This window comes from Zeugodacus cucurbitae, chromosome 2 (genome assembly GCF_028554725.1).
Source record: "Zeugodacus cucurbitae isolate PBARC_wt_2022May chromosome 2, idZeuCucr1.2, whole genome shotgun sequence".
Classification (NCBI taxonomy): domain Eukaryota; kingdom Metazoa; phylum Arthropoda; class Insecta; order Diptera; family Tephritidae; genus Zeugodacus; species Zeugodacus cucurbitae.
Genome location: NC_071667.1, coordinates 51007280 through 51025932, shown reverse-complemented (window position 1 = coordinate 51025932; position 18653 = coordinate 51007280). Strand labels below are relative to the sequence as shown.

Sequence of the window (18653 nt, the reverse complement as noted above, 5' to 3'; positions counted from 1 at the left end):
AGGGTCAAAGTTAAATCTTCGAAAGAAATAAAAACATATTTATCAACCGCTTATATGTAGCATCTGTCATAAAAGCTTGACCGAACTGTGTAACACACCCTTTAAATAAGAAGAAAATGTAGATTGTATCCATATCTTACATTTTTCAATAATTTTATCCTGTAATTAATAATAATTAAAAAATCCTTTTTCGAATTTCGAAACCAAATATAGTGGAACTTCCATAACTCGAACTTCTATAAGTCGAAGATCATAACTCGAACTTTTGAACTGGCAATAGCGTTTAGAAATCAAATTTCATTCAAATTTCCTTCCATAACTCGAACTTCTGCAACTCGAAGTTCTCCATAACTCGAACTCTTAATTTGGCAATATAAGTCAAATTTCACCAGGGCACAGATACAAAAATTTTTTTTTATCGAGGCAGGATTTTAATAGAGTCCATCTATATCGAAGTTATGACCCGATTTTTACCATGTTTGGCACAGATACACATAATTTTCTTTCAAACAACTGAAAGATTTACCGGTAATTTCGGAAAAAATTTACCATTGACACTGAGGGTTCATGTTCGATATCTGGAAAGCTTGCGGGTAATCTTTAAAGAGTGTACAGCCTTATTAATATTTACAGTGGACATTTGGGAATGAATTAGTATAGAACATAAGGAATAGGTAGTTATTAATTAGTCCAATATTAAAATTTTAGAACTATAAGAACGTATAAAGGTGACTATTTAGTAAAAGCTTGCAAGCGTGTTCAATTCTGGCCATTAGTCACACATGACCAGGTTTTTCCAGGTCTCTCCACTCATGTTTATATAAGCAAGTAAAGTAATTTCCTCAGAATATTATAATTTTAATTTTTTACTATCCTTTTTCATATTGTGTGTCTGAAATAATGTTTTTATCAGCTCACACAGCGATTTCTCAGCTGGTAATTCGCTTTGCTTGCCAGATTGTCATTTTCATTTCTTCTGGCTTAAAACCATTCGCTCTCATGTTCGGTATCTTTATTGGCTCTTATAGTATATATTGTAAAGTGTAGGAATCAGATGAAATACAAAATTGTGTTATATTGGAAGTAGGCTTAGCCGATTTCGCCTGTTTTCATAGGTAATATCAGGGTCTCAAGAAAATATTATGTATCAAAATTCGTTGATACTGATCAAGTAATTCATGAAATATGGGGTTTGGACCAAAAGTGCAACTCTCCTTTTTAGATATTCAACTGACAAACGGCTTTGCCTTTAGACTTTATTATATAAACCAGGTATGAAGAATATTGCTGTAATTAATTATAAGATAAAAATCAAAGATTTTAGTGAAAGGATTATGGGAGTAAATTGAAATACTTTTGATCCTAAGCAATATCTATATGCAGTTTTCAGATGCGGTATTGCTTTATACAGTATGACATTTTTTAAACAATCTTGTAGCTTACACTCAGCTTTCGCAATTTCGCTATTTTTCAATTATTTTATTCTTATTCTTATATTTTCCTTTTACTATCCCTTTGCTGTAAAAGTTGTATTCCAAATTACGAATTCTTATGGGCATTCACTTAGCCATAAAATAGGTGTTTCTTGCAATTTCAAATCAAACTCATTACATCATGAAAGGGAAATTTTCCGCTGGTAATTTTGTAACTGCATAGAAATTTCAATTACGAAACTTTTCAATATAACGGTCTATCAAACTAACTAACAAATGCTAATTTACACTAAAATTTAATGTTCAGTTTTACAAAATGTTTCTTCTTTATTTATTGAAAATAAACCTCGTTGTGTTAAAAAATATATTAAAGCTATAAAGAGTTTAGTGTTATGATTACGGCAATATGCAATATCGCTTGCATAAAGCCTATTTATAATAATGCCTATGAGAAGTTGCTAAAACAATCTCTATTAACTAGCAATCATTTTCAAGCTAAATTAAGTTGTTTAAAAGTCAAAAATGAAGTTTTTGTAGTTGTCGTTAGTATGTAATTATGCTTAAATTCTCAATTAGCACAACAAGCTACATATATAAATAGTAGATAAAAATATTAAATATCAAATAGAAAAACCAAAGCAAGCGAGTATGAGCATCGAGACAACAATAGACTTAAGACACAAACTCGTTCATTTAACGAGCATCCATTCGTTTTGGTGCTTCAAATGAAAGCAATCAAAAAATAATTGTAGTGTGTGAGCAGCACTAAGGCATATTAAGCCATTTCTTGGTTCGTTAAATTAAGTTATTTAGTTTACAGAAGGTTTCAAGACCGGAGCATTATCATGTAGGGACCGAGGAGGTAATCTGGTAACGGATGTCCAGAGCACACTGGGATTATGGAGGGAACACTTCTCCGACCTGCTCAATGGCAGTGAAAGTACAACACCAGGAGATGGCGAACCCGATTCCCCAATCGATGACGATGGAATAGAGGTTCCATTACCCGACCATGAAGAAATTCGAATAGCAATTACCCGCTTGAAGAACAATAAAGCGGCGGGGGCCGATGGATTACCGGCCGAGCTATTCAAATACGGCGGCGAAGAACTGATAAGGTGCATGCATCAGCTTCTTTGTAGAATATGGTCGGAAGAAAGCATGCCTGACGATTGGAATCTTAGTGTGCTCTGCCCAATCCATAAGAAGGGAGACCCCACAATCTGCGCCAACTACCGTGGTATAAGTCTCCTCAATATCGCATATAAGGTTTTGTCGAGCGTATTGTGTGAAAGACTAAAGCCCACCGTCAACGAACTGATTGGACCTTATCAGTGTGGCTTTAGACCTGGAAAATCTACAATGGACCAGATATTCACCATGCGCCAAATCTTGGAAAAGACCCGAGAGAGAAGAATCAATACTCACCATCTTTTTATCGATCTTAAAGCTGCTTTCGATAGCACGAAAAGGTGCTGCCTTTATGCCGCGATGTCTGAATTTGGTATCCCTGCAAAACTAATACGGCTATGTAAGCTGACGTTGAGCAACACCAAAAGCTCTGTCAGGATCGGGAAGGACCTCTCCGAGCCGTTCGATACCAAACGAGGCTTCAGACAGGGTGACTCACTATCGTGCGACTTCTTCAATCTATTGCTGGAAAAAATAATACGAGCTGCAGAACTAAATAGAGAGGGTACAATCTTCTACAAGAGTGTACAGCTCCTGGCGTATGCCGATGATATTGATATCATCGGAAGCAACAACCGCGCCGTTTGTTCTGCGTTTTCCAGACTAGATAAAGAAGCGAAGCGTATGGGTCTGGTGGTGAATGAGGACAAGACGAAATATCTCCTGTCATCAAACAAACAGTCAGCGCACTCGCGTCTTGGCTCCCACGTCACTGTTGACAGTCATAACTTTGAAGTTGTAGATAATTTCGTTTATCTGGGAACCAGCATTAACAACACCAACAATGTCAGCCTTGAAATCCAACGCAGAATCACTCTTGCCAACAGGTGCTACTTTGGACTGAGTAGGCAATTGACAAGTAAAGTCCTCTCTCGACGAACCAAAATCAAACTCTATAAGTCGCTCATTACTCCCTTCCTGATGTATGGCGCTGAAGCGTGGACGATGACAACATCCGATGAGACGACTCTTGGTGTTTTCGAGAGAAAGGTTTTGCGCAAGATTTATGGTCCTCTAAACATTGGCAACGGCGAATACCGCAGACGATGGAACGATGAGCTGTACGATTTATACGACGACATTGACATAGTTCAGCGAATAAAAAGACAGCGGCTACGCTGGCTAGGTCATGTTGTACGGATGGAAGAAAACACTCCAGCTCTGAAAGTATTCGATGCAGTACCCGCTGGAGGAAGCCGCGGAAGAGGACGACCTCCACTCCGGTAGAAAGACCAAGTGCAAAGTGACCTGGCTTCACTTGGTGTTTCCAGTTGGCGCCAAAAAGCAAAAAGGAGGAATCAGTGGCGCGCTCTGGTTTATTCGGCTATAATCGCTTAAAGCGGTTCCTACGCCAAATATACATATATATATATAGTTTATGGAGCACAGATCTAGTTTTTGTAAACAATTACACATAGACATTTTTATACTCTCGCAACAAAGTTGCTAAGAGAGTATTATAGTTTTGTTCACATAACGGTTGTTTGTAAGTCCCAAAACTAAAAGAGTTAGAAATAGGGTTATATATACCAAAGTGATCAGGGTGAAGAGTGGTATTCAAATCCGAATGTCTGTCTGTCCGTCCGTCCGTCCGTCTGTGCAAGCTATAACTTGAGTAAAAATTAAGATATCTTGATGAAACTTGGTACACTTATTTCTTGGCACCATAGGAAGGTTGCTTTCGAAAATGGGCAAAATCGGACAAAAGCCACGCCTATAAAATGGCGAAAACCGAAAATACATAAAGTGTCATAACTAAGCCATAAATGAAGCCATAAATGAAGCTATAGAAATTAAATTTGATATGAAGGATCGCACTATGAAGAGGCATATTTGCATGTAATTTTTTTGGGAAAAGGGGCGTGGCCCCGCCCCCAAATAGGTTTGTTGTACATATCTCGCTATATAGAACTATATAAACCAAACTTTCTGCAGTCGTTTTTTTAGCCACTTCTTAATACAGTCCAAAAATTAAAGAAATCAGATAATAACCACGACCACCTCCCATACAAAGGTTAGATTAAAAATTACTAAAAGTGCGTTAACGCACTAACGAAACACGTCAGAAACACTAAGTTTTACATAAGAAGTGGCAGATGGAAGCTGCACTCAGATTTTTTTACAAAATGGAAAATGGGCGTGGCGTCGCCCACTTATAGGTCAAAAACCATATCTCAGGAACTACTCGACAGATTTCAATGAAATTCGGTATATAATATTTTCATGACACCCTGATGACACGTGTGGAAATTGGATGAAATCGGAAATGGTTAAAATCGGGTTATAACTTCCCCGAACTCTCATATAGCTAATTATAGGATTTTCAAAAATACGATGGGCTTAATAGCTTATAAATCGGCTAATATATGAAATTTCTTAGCCAAATTAAATGAGCATCTAATCTTAGATATAATGTATGTTGGTGATGAAAATGAGTTTAATCGGTTCGGTATGATGATTTTCGTTTTTCTATTGGACTTTATACCGAATATATGGGTCAAATTGTGTTTTATCTTAATAAATTTTATACTTTCGCAATTTATTGCTATATTTAATAAATTGCGAAAGTATAAAATGTTCGGTTGTACCCGAACTTAGCCTTTCCTTACTTGTTTATTATTATTTTTCCATAGAGGCATATTCCTCACCTTTTAACAATCAAAAAATAAATAGCTTTATAGCATTAAAACTGTTAAGGTGTTGGATAGTTAAAAATGTTTTTTTTTTCATTAAAGAACTATCACTAAGAGAAAAAATTATAACGAATGACTCTTCATAGTCACTTTCATTCCCAGCGATTATGTGCATTCCTTTAAGATCTTAAGACAGGAAAAATCCAGCTGAAGACATAAAAATCGGGCCAGCCGTTTAAAAATAACATGAAAGAATTTTTTGGCAATTTTGATCCATACAGATTTATAAATAAGATACAAATTAATGCAATAAAGAATACAAATTTAACAAATATGCTTGACACGTGCGCTTTATAAAATTTTTGGCCATTAGATAACTCAGTTGAATATGAAGACATTACCTTACTCGCCGCTCAAAAATGACGAACAACAACAAAACGGCTTTGGTGTGATGAGACATCATAAATGCAGCTAATTACAAACTGGCAATAGCAATTTAAAGCACAAGTGTTTTGCTTTTAACAATCACTTTTAGCAGCCAACGCAGCAATAATTCGAAAAGTTTAAGTTCATTACAAGTATGCAGATGCCTCAGTTTACATAAAATACACACATATGAGTATATGTGCTTGTGTATGTAGATGCTTTGTGGTCTCAAAGCGATAAACATAACGAACAAATGATCAAAAGATGATGGCACCAACAGCCAATTTGTGTGGAAGCTTTAGCTGAGAGCGTTCTTAAGACCAGTTCAAAAATAGTAATTTACTTAGCAATTAAGAATAAGACGTTGTTATTGCCAAGAAAATCAAGTCAGCCACATAATTAAGAAATACAAACATTCTTTAAGCCCATAAAAAACTGTAAAGGGCTCTTTAAATACTATTTTATTTGTATGAAATAAAAAACTAAAAATATTTTTCAATATTTCTCATCTAAATTAGTACTAAGTATGCTAGAGACAGTCTACATGTCAGTCCGTGAGAATATAGTCTTTCTAATGGCAGACGTTCTTTGTTCGCTAACTTTATGAGATATTGTATATTGTAGAATGCATTCATTACACTGTACAACACTCGGCTTGGCATTGGACCAAACTATTTTTTTCCGGTAGAATGAGTCATAAGTACAAAAAATTATATTCTACGATTTTCGATTCAGAAATCGATATATTTGAAAAAAGATTGTTTAAAAAATTATTATTAATTACAGGATATAGCTACTAAAAAATCAAAAATACAGATACAATCTAATATTCTTCTTAATTCAATAGTATATAAGACGTTTTATCAAGCTTCATGAATGAGCGTGCATAGTATATACTATTGACAATACATTTTAAGAGCTTCAGAAACCGTACTTATAAAGTTCAAACTTTTTGAACGGGGCTTTAATATTTTTTGAAGCTAAAGTATAAGGGTTTCCAATTTTCCCGTTCCAATTTGTATCATATTTTAACCGATTTTCTTATAAGTTAGGAGTTTCCGATCTCTAATACTGATTATTTTTTTTCACCTTTCGATGTGGATTAACTCAGCAATACTGAATCGATGAAATTAATTAAGTTTTTGGCGATGAAGTTCCATCTGGACCAGTGTTTATCGATGGTTAACTCAATCGAGATAAAGGATCACTCCAAAACTAATTTCGTGAAGGTCGGCCAAAACGAATTGTTCCGGAAACTACTGATGCTATGGTCAAATTGGTATTGGAAGATCGTCATGTGACCTATCGTGAGATTGAGACCACTATAGGCATTAGTGTGATCAGATATATTCAATATTGCATGGACATTTGGAAATAAATATATGTCTTTCGTGCCAAGTTAGAACTATATGGTGGATGACTCATTGAATCGATGTTTTGAATGCAGTTATTTCAGTCGATGTGTGATAGCTCCCATTGTCGTGATGAAGTCTTCGGCGGTTGGTTTTCCTAATTTCTTAAAAGACAACAATCCACTGCTGTTGACTTTCGGGCTCATACGCATAAATCCGCGATTCATCACCTAGTCATAGGGGTGTTTCGAAGCACTGACAAATTGTGTTATAAACAATAAATTAAGAAGTCAACGTTTTTCGACACCTGAAGAGGCGTTGGTTACGTTCAGAATGAATGTTTTGGAGATAACTCAATCAGTGTGGCAAAAGAGCTTCGACAATTGGTTCAAACGCATGCAAAAGTGTATAGATCTTAATGGAGATTTTTTTGAAAAATAATAAAGCGATTTTCGATTATTAATATTTTTTTGTGCTCTAACTCCGAAATATAAAAGGCCACCCTCGTATATACCATTACAATTTGTAAAAACGAAAATTGTGTGAAATTTTTTCTGATGTCAATATAAATATCTGTTTCTCTTGCCGTTGTCTTATAGTAGAAAAAGGGAGACATAAGTTAAGAGAAAGTAATCAAGGACTAATAAATAAATAATAAATCCAGAAATGTTAAGTTAGGAAAAAGGCATATGGTACATACATATGAGAAGATAAAATACTAACTAAACATAAAGCCGGAAAGAATTATTATATGTGTATATATATAAAGAGGTTAAGAAAACGTCTAAACCCACATAGGCCACATGAGATAGCAAATCGTTGGCCTAACTTTGATCTGGATGTCCAATCGATCCAATAATCAACTAAATGGGTGAACAAAACTATTAAACCTTCTATGCAACACAGTCGGGAATATTTTACTATGTTATTTTTAAAATTACTATATACAAAATGTCAATTATGATTTTACTATACTTTAAAACGAATTCCGTTGAGTTTTCAAATCACGACCCACCAATTATTAGTCACGCACTCACCGATGTCCGCCACAACTATTATTTTTTGAATAAATTTGCAACGAAAATGCTTTGAAACTGCATGCAAATTAAAATTGAATACAAAACTTTGCCAAAGTAATTAAGCAATTTTTAAGGTGTTATGAACAATATAATTTCGCATAGACTTGTCAATATTAGCGCAAAACAAATCAGTGAGAATGGAGTCAATTAATAAAATTACGAAAATCATGAAAATGATTGAAAAAGCTGCGCCAAACAACCACTGAGCACAGCGCTTTCAATCAACACGACGAATTGCATGTGGAACGCATTGTCTTCACGAGTTCATTGCAAGACACAAGCGAACACACGCTGGCAAGCGCAAACGCTGATAATAAACTTTAATTATTTCAGTCAGTCATTTAAAAACACAATTAAAATGCAATTAAACCACATTTATGGGGCCAAAGACGAAAGAAGTCAGCAATTATGAGGGCAAATAATAAATTCGGTGGATGGGTTGAGTACATGAAGTATAGTTATCATAGTGTGTAGGCAAATAATTTTTAATAATAAAAATTCAATAAGAAATTTAAAAAATTTCTGTTTTTTTTTTTTTGGATATTTGTTCAGAGGAAATGCCGCTTTTAAATCGAACATGTTGAAATATCTTATTGGCTCGCCCAATACTAATTTGTAAAAATTATTTGGGGACTTTATTTATTGTTATGCCATGCTCGTTACATGAACACAAGACCAACGAGTGATAGTCACGCACACAATACACTCAGCTAGGGTTACAGCATTCCAACCAAGCTATTAAAGCCCTTGCATAACTCTTCTTACAGGTTCTGAACTGCCAAAAGTTCTCGCTTTTCATATCGAATTAATTGTTAAAACGCTTAAATGATTTGCAGGGCGTGGCGTGAAGCAACAGCCCAGCTTACTGGGCCTATAAAGCTGACAGCTATTCAAGGCTCATTTGGCTGCCAAACTACGTTACTGACAAGCGCACGTGAGCGCAGACATATCTACAGCACTATACATATGTACACACCGCAAGCTCATAGACAATACTTCTTGTGGGCATTCGCATTGAAGCTAGCGTGTGGGCGGCTCGCTAAGTAACTAAGAACTTTAAAATTTGTTTTCTCACTTCATTTTTATATTTTTTTGCTTAAAATTTGAGAAGATTAATCTATGAGTTGGCCTTGTATTTTATACGTGAATATATAATTTGCGTGTGCATGTGAAATTGAAATTGAAAGGAAGCGAATTGTTAATACAATAATTAGGTAGCGAATTAATTTACTTCGTCTATACAATATTAAAATGAAATAAGTCTTTCGGCTGTCAAAAGTGTGCACGCGGTGTTGCAGCCACGTTTATGTATTTCACCTCAAATTATATAATATAGTAATTTATCATAGTTATGATTTTAACACCTTTCCGTTGCGGTTAGTGATTTTAAGACGCCGTGGCAAACTTTGAGGAAGTCTTAAAGTGGAAATGTTTGACAGCTGTGTGAAGACTTTGGCACAAAGTGCTAGAAAGCGAAAGAATTTGATACTGCAGACTTAAATTACTCTATACATATTGACTAGAAATTTCAGTTTAGAACAAGTTAAATTCTGTTCAAGTCAAGTTTAGAACATCATCTTTTTAAATGATATAAAGTTCGCCTCGTGAGCTACTTGTATGATTTTTCGTATATTTTCCCCAGCAACAGTTTCACAGTGCTGCATTTCATAATAAACAATAAAATTCCATGTTTGACTGGTGGCGACTTGGTAAATCGGAAAAAAAATTAACTATCGACAAACAATGGAAAACCTCCGCCGATAGTATTTCCATTTCGAAAGATACTGCCAAAAAAGACTATTAGGACTACAATAATCGTTTATAAATATTGCTATTAATGAACACGCACATATACATATACCCCATAGTATGACAAATATCTGTCAATATTTCCTATTATTAACTCAAATCAATTCAAATGGATTGTTAAAAATTAAATATAGAAAATTAGAAATATAATTTGCTATCCAACATCCGCAGACTGAGAGAAAATATGACTTTATGAACGTCATTAAACACTGATATTTAATGAGCTCAAGAACACACTCAGACGAAATATATTATTTTTTATATAAAAATAATTAATACGAAAACAATTTGTTCGAGCAATTTATATATAAATAGTAATAAAGTTTCATTAACTTCTGATCCTAATTGCAACCCTGGTATTAAAAATTCAAAGAAAATTCTAAAATTTTAGGAATTAATTTTGATCGCAACGTCCAATTCATACAATAACACCACAGTAGAGAATTATTATTTATTGATTATTTTATGATTTTATGATCTAATCGAACAAAATAATTCGATATTAAAAAATACGGAATTGCTGTTTGGTTGTGATGGACGACTTTCAATGATCCAAAACCATTCAGCTGACTATCTATCAAATAGGCTCAGATTTATAAAGATTATGAATGAAATATGTTGTCCATTGTCACAAATCGAGTCAGATTGTTCTTAGTTGTTTAATTCGAGATTGTCCTTTGAAGGTCGAACACACTTGTATCTTTTTCATTTGTAAAATTTCTAACCTACGTGTTCCTTTGATATGCCAACTAAACCACTCAATTCATTTTACAGTCACACGCGATATTTTCTAGCTATGTTATGTCCTTTTCGCATAAGAGTTAATCGATCCTTAATCGATATACCAGACAAAAGAAAACTCTTAATTTACTACATTAATTTTTAATCGAATACAAATCGAGTTAAAACTGGAATGCAACTCTGTGGGTTGTTGTCCACACTGGAAACTTGTACCAACTTCTTATGAACAGGATAATAAAAATGTATAACAGCTGATCGTTAATCGAGTAGACGGCTGTGCGAAAGTAAAAATATGGTTTTTCAATTATAATCGTAATGTATGAAATTATTTGGCTATGCGAAAAGGCTATATATGCTGTTACGACATTGATCCTTGGGCTGCAGTCTAAAGACCTTTGGAGGTTTCAAATTACATATATCAAACTCAACCTTGAACACACGGCGAATTATAAAAAAGGATATTTCTAAGAAAATAATACAGTGGAACTTCTCTAACTCGAATCACTATAATCCACAAAAAAAACTTTGAAATGTTCAATAAAACATACATTTTTCAAAACGATGTAAAATATAGATTTATACACTGTTTTATTTATTTACATCGTAAATTTTTTTATGGACATACGTTAAAAGATGTTTTCTGTAATTTTGTTTGTTGCATTTTGCTATTTTTTGGCTCTTGGCCCATGCCTTTGTTGCATAATTTTTGCAATCAGTAAGTATAATATCATATTTTTTGTTCACCTCCATATGATATACCCTTTTAAAACTGTTCCTCGATAGTAAAATTTTAAATTTTGTATTATGCCCTGGTCGAAAAGTTCGATTTATGGAAAGAAATTTGTATAAAATTTGACTTCTATTGGCAATTCAAGAGTTCGAGTTAAGGAAGTTTGAGTTATGGAGGTTCCACTGTATTTTACACAAACAAAACATGTTTCATTAATTTTCATTAAATTTTACAAGAAATAAGAAATGTGTTTATAGGACAAAGTTGCAGTTTATGAATATGATCACTGTATTATTGAATTGCTTTCGTATCTAATTAAGAATTAATTTGTTTTGCAAGTAGTACAAAGCATGTTAAATAAAGTAAGAAACTGCATTAACTGTTCCAAATGTTTGGGCGCGTAAAATATGTATGAATATGTTTCACATGAAGATTTTATTGTTCTACAAATTGCTCCAATTATTTTGTTTAGTCTTAAACATTACATTACACACTACGGTATATAATATGCATGATATGTATGCTTGTACAACAAATTATAACAAACAAACTGCTTGAGTAGAATAAATTGGCTGAAACTTAATTAAGTCCGAATATGAGACTATTAAACTAATTAGAAGCATAAACTATGCTTGTTTATAAATTAAAATGATTAATTATAGCGATGACATACATACTAATGCAGCAAAGATCACTATCAATGCGCGACTCAGAACTCACTGTGCGTACACAGTCAAAAATGTCGAAATTGCCTGAGTTTGAACTCACCTTGCACAGACGAATTTGAAATCCTTTCATTTACACTTTTCAAATAACAGCTGTGCGCTCTTAGCTGATGTACTCAGGTCGTTGCCAAGATGCCAAGATGCTATACTGTATTATATTACAAAAATAACAAAAAAATAAAAAAATAATAATAAAATAAAAATTGTTGTAACAACTTGTAAAACGCCGCAAATATGTAAGAATGTGTTTCTCAACAGCTGGAAGAACAATAAATCAAGCGCTCAAATGAATTGCTAGCTGCTTACACACTTAACTGCTTATGGACGGACGGCTGGCTGTATGGCGAGCTGACTAACTGACTACATACATATGTAACTGACTGGCTCATAGGAACTTTACCCACAAAGCAAAGCAAAAAACGCGCATTTGCGACGTTCGCGCATGCGTCTAGTTGCCATCCTCATTACATGAATGTTCATACTTAAATACACGTATATGAATAAGTGGGCAATACAACAACACTTGGGCAGAAGTAGAAGCAGGCGTACTAGTCAGACACGCGATCGCGATCGCAACTGTGTCTGTCTGACGGCCTGAGAAGACAGTTAGCCAGTTTGCCTACAATGTGGTCGAGTGGTGCGCAGTCACATTCTCTCCATGGAGCATCACGTACATTCATATGTGTGTATGCTGTGGGGGCCACTTGCATCTTTTTATGTGCAATAAGCTTGCATGAAGCCGTCTGTCACTCGCCATTGCGGCACGATAGACACTTTGTAAGTGCATTCGTATGTGTGTAAATAGTTATGTGTGGCATATGTATGACGACCTTGTGTTGGATGGGTAGATGTCTTTGCCCCCGTCGCCGTCACAGTCATCGATATTGCTGCAGCCAACGGTTGTTCGAGAGCATCGTCCCATATACGGAAAAATAATAGAAAAAAAGTGTTGCCATGAAATGAAAGGCTTGCAAGTGTGTGGAATTCGATACTAATATTTAATGCGAAAAGTGGTTTGAAGATTGCCTTAAAATTTTGTGAAATGAATTTTAGTTTTTTAATTTGTTTTAAGAATTTTTTCATATTTTCAAAGATAAAGATAATCTTAAAGGGTCGTCGTTTTACAAGCATACCAGAAATCGCGGAAAAAGACAAAGGCCAATAATATTTTTTTTTTCAAAAAACGAATATTCCCGTTAGTTTTGGAGCATACTCGTCGAATAATTAAAAGAAAAAGTGATAACATGAATGAATTATATATGTGTTACATATGGGCTGAAGTTTTTGTCTATCTTTGAGATCGCCACAATCATAAACAACATATCTTAGAAAACTATCCTTAACTAGAATCTATCATTGTGTCATGACACTTCATCCAATCGTTATATGTAATAAGTCCAAAAGTGACCCTAGCTCTGCTATTTTGATTTGATGAATTTCGTCAAACCAAACCGTGATATTCAGAAAGGACGGAAAAGTAGTAACGCCACAATCCATCGCAAAACTTCGTTAAATGAGTACAGTCGTTCAGTTTATAATAGACCAATAAATTGAAGAAATCGCTATATGAACTAGTTCTATGTACAACAGACTTGAACCCCATCGATTTATTTCCAAAAAGGTGGCACGCTGGAAAAAATCACTCAAATTAATAGTTTGAGATGAAAAGAAAGATCCTGGTTTGAAAACATAGAAGCTCCATACTGTAGAACTGGCATCAAAATATCCGAATAATAAAAGCATATTACATTTAAACAAGTAAGGAAGGGCTAAGTTCGGGTGTAACCGAACATTTTATACTCTCGCAATTTATTTATTTAACTTAATTAATATTATATAATACACAATTTTACCCACATATTCGTCATATATACTGTATAAAGTCCATTGAAAGTTGGAAACTCTAATATTAAGTTAGGAGCACCGAGGTCCTCATGTTCGATATATGGGGCCTTAAAAACCTATGGTCCGATTTTGGCGATTTTTAGAATGGGGCTGCCACACTATAAACGTAGTATTTGTGCAAAGTTCTGCACCGATATCTTCACTAGTGCTTACTTTATATATTGTAAAGTAAACGATTCAGATCGTCTTCAAAGTTCTGGTATATAGGAAGTAGGCGTGGCTGTGAAGCGATTTCTATTTTCTATTTTCACAACATATCATTGGGAGGTAAGGAAACCATTACAAACCAAGTTTCATTAAAATCGGTCGAGTAGTTCCTGAGGTATGGTTTTTGACCTATAAGTGGGCGCCGCCACACCCATTTTCCATTTTGTAAAATAATCTGAGTGCAGCTTCTATCTGCCATTTCTTATGTGAAATTTAGTGTTTCTGACGTTTTTCGTTAGTGAGTTAACCCACTTTTAGTAAATTTCAACCTAACCTTTGTATGGGAGGTGGGCGTGGCTATTATCTGATTTCTTTCATTTTTGAACTGTATTAAGAAGTGGCTAAAAAAACGGCTGCAGAAAGTTTGGTTTATATTTTTATTTCCAAAGCTTTATTTATGGCTTTGTTATGGCACTTTATGTGTTTTCGGTTTTCGCCATTTTGTGGACGTGGCAGTGGACCGATTTTGCCCATTATCGAAAGCAACCCTCTCACGGTCCCAAGGAACATGTGTTCCAAGTTTCATTACGATATCTTACGCTTACACGGACGGACGGACAGACATCCGGATTTCAGCTCCACTCGTCAACCTGATCATTTATATATATATAACCCCATATCTAACTTTTATATTTCTTGGTGACACAAACAACCGTTATGTAAACAAAACTATAATACTCTGTGCAGGATGCGAGAGTATAAAAATACGATATTTCATTTAAAGACCAGGGACTTTCGGCTCAACTAGTACACACACATTATTTCATCGATTCCAATTCATGCTCCAAACCCAAACTGGCAGCCATGTACTGCTAAAACGGGTTCCCCATACATGCCAGCAACTAATATTAATATCAAGCAATCGAAATTGTTATGGAAACATAACGTTATATGAAATACGTAGTAGTACACAATATAACTGAAGCGTGGTTGTGGATTTGATAGAGCAATATTACAATTTATATAAGCGCTTCCTGACACAAATGAGAATCGATTAAAGTGTGATTACAGAAAGTGGTATAAATATTGGCGTTTGAAGCGCAGCTGCAGATTTTAGGTTTATATACCACATATATTTATGAACGTCTGTATATTTCTTGATTGAGTAAGTATGTAAGTATATTTCTTAATATGTGCGAAGAAACACAAGTCATTCCCAGAATGAAGCCACAAATTAAAATACACGCTACTAAGTATAGTACTGCCAACAATCAAGCGTATATTGTAGCAAATTTGGAGGCACGGCCAACGCTAAGACAAACAAAAACCATAACGAGCCAACAGCCGAATGCCATAATGAAAGAGTTATAAATAATAGAAGACAAAAAACAAAAATAAAGTAATAAAACAAGAATAAGAGTGGGCAAGAAAAACTTTGTAGACGAAAATTTGGCTTGAAGCGCGTTTTTGCAGCTCAACACGATCACAAACAACGCCGATCGTACGTATCCCATAAACCAGCCCAAAAACTCACTCATCGCTTGGGGCGGGCGGCGGAGCACACCGAAAAAGCAGTAAGCCGAAAACAGCAGGCCGCAAATAGTCGGCAATAAATAGTGATCAGCGATCGGTAGGCACAAAGCAGCAATGAATAGGCAGCAGCAGCAACAACGGCGGCGGCGACACTAGTAGTTCGGGTAGTACTTCATTTAAACGGGCTGACTCACAACCGGAGGCCGTTGTTGCTGCCGTTGCCGCTGCTGTCGTTGATGTTGCTGCAGCGCCGTTGCCTTTGTCTCATGGTTGCTGCTGCTTGCTGTTGCTGCTGGCAATGTGTTGGTGCTTGTATAATGGTGTTGGTGAAGTGGCAACATCCGTACTGAGTTGGTGAATCTGTGTATTGTTAAGCGCAGCGAATTTTCAAGTGGTGAGTTCAGTTCGTGCCTGACAGTCGATTGGATTTGAGCGTTGAACGGATACTTTTGCGGTTACAATTCTGCGAGCGAAGGAAATAATAACTATAAAAAATTAATAAAAGTAGAACGCGCGGTTTTATAAATAAGTTGAGCCTAAACTCCACAAAGAGATTTGCAACGAATTAAATATTAAAATTATTTACGAGTGAGAATATTTGCTTTAATATAAAAAAAAAATTATATTTTGTAATAAATATGCATGTAAAAAAATAATGCTAATAAAAAAATTAATAATAATAAAAAATATTTTATAATAATAAATATAAAAAATAATAATATTAATTTTTATAAAATAATATTGTTAAAAAATGATATTTTTATATCACATTATTATTTTGTATATTGATAATAAAAAGGCGTGGTATACGAAAAATATGTGTGCATTGAATGCGCATGCGCGGGTCTCTTCAAACAAAGTGTGTCAAAAGTCTGGTTATGGTGCGCACAAACGCGGAAAACTGGGCGTCTTTGGCAGTTTTAATGCGTAACAAATTCGCTACGAAAATCTACGAATATTAAGCAATCGAAAAATCCCAGCTAACTCCACGTAATCCGAGGCACGCACTGCAATGCGTCGCTCGAATGCGGTTATTTGGGCGAATTTACGCTGCAAATAACAAAAGTGAAAATTTGCTTGAACAAATTACGTCAGAATTCCAAAATAAAAAAAAAAAAATAAAAAAAAAATATATAAATATATAAATAATAATTTATAAAAAATAGTAAAAATAAAATATTAAAAAAAAAATTAAAAAATAAGACAGTGCTAAAAACATATAAAGGGGAAAAAAAATAAAAATAACATATATTATATAAAAAAAAACAATAGAACAAAAAACCAAAACAATTAGAAATTTGATAAACAAATATCAAAAAAATTAATTTTTTTTCAAAATTAAAAAAAAAAAAACTTTTTCAAAAAATTAATAAAAAAATTAAAAAAAAAAATTAATGAATATAATATAATAATAAAAATAAATAAAAAAGGTTTTTTACTCAAAATAATAAATTAAATTATTTAAAAATTATACATAAATAGTCATTAATCCAATTGGAATTTACTGAAATTTAAAAACAAAAATGTTTCCACAGAAATTATTAAAAATAAATCTCTTCGAAAATAAAACAAAAAAAAGTAAAATAATTATTAATAAAGATTATAATAAATTATAAAAATATTTTCAATGACATAACAAAGAGTAGTTTTGCACCAACCAATTGTTTTCATCACGAATTGTTAGCGCTGCGCATGCGCGCCCCAATAAGCAGCGTAAAGGGAGCGCAACAAATCTTCGCAAAGGCGGGAGTGTAGCAAGTCAGGCCAATTCGTGATGTGCTTGTTGTTGTTTTTAGCATTTGTCTAGTTGTTACATGCAATTTTAACTGCTTTTTCTGCAAATTGGCAATTAGCAAAGTAAAAGTATGTTTTTGGGTTTATGTGCAGTCAACTGCAGCCAGAGGCTGTTGGATTAAAATAAGCCAAGTACATGTTGTGAAAAAATTGTAACGGCAAATACAAGATTAGCGCATTTAATTGCTGATCAATGTTATTGAACGGTTTGACAGAGTTTGAAAATCATGAAAACCTCAAAATGTGATACCACAAAGATTTTCAAAAGACACAAAGAAATACATTAATGCGCCGTTAATTAGTCGTGAGCCATTGAAATTTGAGACAGTTTACCGTTACCCATTTACCTTCACATTCTGTGGGGTGCCATTGAAAGTGATACGCCAAGGGCTGTTAAATGATTCGCAAAACACGCGTTTATATATTTGTGGAAACAAATGAGAAAAAAGAATACAATAATCAAATGGAAAACATCATTGAAAAATAAATAAAATTAATTTCAATTAAATATAAAAAAGTAAATAGGTTTACATTAATTTATAAAATTAAAAAAAAAAATAGTTATGTTATATAACATTGAATTAATAATATAACTTTTTACATATGAATCTAAATCAACTTGAGTTCATGTTAATTAAGTTAGTTAGGCTAACTTTATATGTTTTGCTTTATATAAAATAGTATTATAACATGAAACTTGGTACACATATTGCCATGAGACAGTTGGTATTGCAGATAGACGAAATCGGACCATTGTCACGCCCACAAAATGGCGAAAACCGAAAAGCTTTAAAGTGCTATAATTAAGCCATAAATTAAGCTATGAAATTCGGCAGAGATTATCCTATCAGGGAAGAGCATATTAGTACGGAATTTGTTCGGAAAAGTTGGTGTGACCCTACTCGGTTTTTTGTACATATCTCGTAAACTACTAAAGCTATATTAACCAAACTCTATCTCTATAATTTTTCCCTTTAGGCACTCGATTATACAGCATAAAAATGAATGAAATCGAATTAAAACCACGCCTACTTTCCATACAAAGGTCATGTTGAAAACTACTAAAAGTGATTTAAGTAAGGAAAAACGCCAGAAACCTTAAATTTCATGGAATGGATGCTTTCCTTCTAACAACGTGCTTTGTGCCAAAATTGA

The 18653-nt window shown here is 34.1% G+C and overlaps 2 protein-coding genes across 3 annotated transcripts in view; one reads left to right on the top strand and one right to left on the bottom strand.

Moving 5' to 3' along the window:
* The window catches only part of LOC105218629 (uncharacterized), a 157997-nt gene that overhangs the window by 12966 nt on the left and 126378 nt on the right, over positions 1 to 18653 (bottom strand). The window lies entirely within an intron of this gene.
* LOC105218628 (uncharacterized) overlaps positions 16087 to 18653 on the top strand; it is a 34777-nt gene continuing 32210 nt past the window's right edge. The window contains exon 1 of one of the 2 annotated variants that reach the window (XM_054226221.1): positions 16087 to 16292. The gene's annotated coding sequence lies outside the window, so the exon portion shown is untranslated. The remainder of the gene's footprint in view (positions 16293 to 18653) is intronic. The other variant, XM_054226220.1, reaches the window with a different exon arrangement.